At 39.3% G+C, this 809-nt stretch overlaps 1 protein-coding gene across 2 annotated transcripts in view; it reads right to left on the minus strand.

Moving 5' to 3' along the window:
- Nucleotides 1-809, minus strand: part of LOC106874489 (uncharacterized) — a 384,280-nt gene that overhangs the window by 194,738 nt on the left and 188,733 nt on the right. The gene's annotated exons all lie outside the window — the stretch shown is intronic.

Below are 809 nucleotides of genomic sequence, written 5' to 3' on the forward strand. Positions count from 1 at the left end.
GTGTGTGGTGGTGATGGTGGTGGTGGTGGTGGTGGTGGTGGTCGTGATGGTGGTGGCAGCTATGGCAATGCCAGCCACACTAATGACCACAGTGATAACAGTCAACAGGAAGGACAATACTGTTGCCGTTAGTGACGATGTTTCTGGTCAAGATATAGACTTCAAATATGGAACTAAATTGGAAACATATTTTCATTGAATATCAAAGGCAGCACCATTTATTTTCCATTTCCTAAGTTCGTCTGTATATAAATGCACCTCAAACAGATAAGCGCCAGTCGCTGATGAGAAGATCGATAAAGCTGACACCTTAAAGACTGATTGAGAGATACCATCGATCATATAAGGTCAGTGAGTAGACTATTGTTATCTCATGAGTGCATGGAGTAATTCATATTTACATTTTTATTGTTGTACATTAATTTTTTTCATGAATATATATGAAAAGGTTGTGGAGATGGGAGCGAGCTATCAGAAGATATTTCTACAGCACACCACTTGGCTTTGGAATAGGAATAGAATAGTAGAACTGCTACTTAACCCATTTGTTACGATGTTTCTTTTGAAATGTGTAGCGTTTGTTTCAGTTAATTTGAAAATAATAAAGAATTTAGTGGAATGAGCTTGGAATATAGGAGTGGCTGTGTAGTAAGTAGCTTGCTTACCAATCACGTGGTTCCAGGGTCAGTCCCACTGTGTGGCACCTTGGGCAAGTGTCTTCTGCTATAGCTTTGGGCCAACTAAAGCCTTGTGAGTGGATTTGGTAGATGGAAACTGAAAGAAGCCTATCATATGTATGTATATATATA

The sequence above is a fragment of the Octopus bimaculoides genome, chromosome 12 (assembly GCF_001194135.2).
Source record: "Octopus bimaculoides isolate UCB-OBI-ISO-001 chromosome 12, ASM119413v2, whole genome shotgun sequence".
In the NCBI taxonomy this organism is placed as follows: Eukaryota; Metazoa; Mollusca; class Cephalopoda; order Octopoda; family Octopodidae; genus Octopus; species Octopus bimaculoides.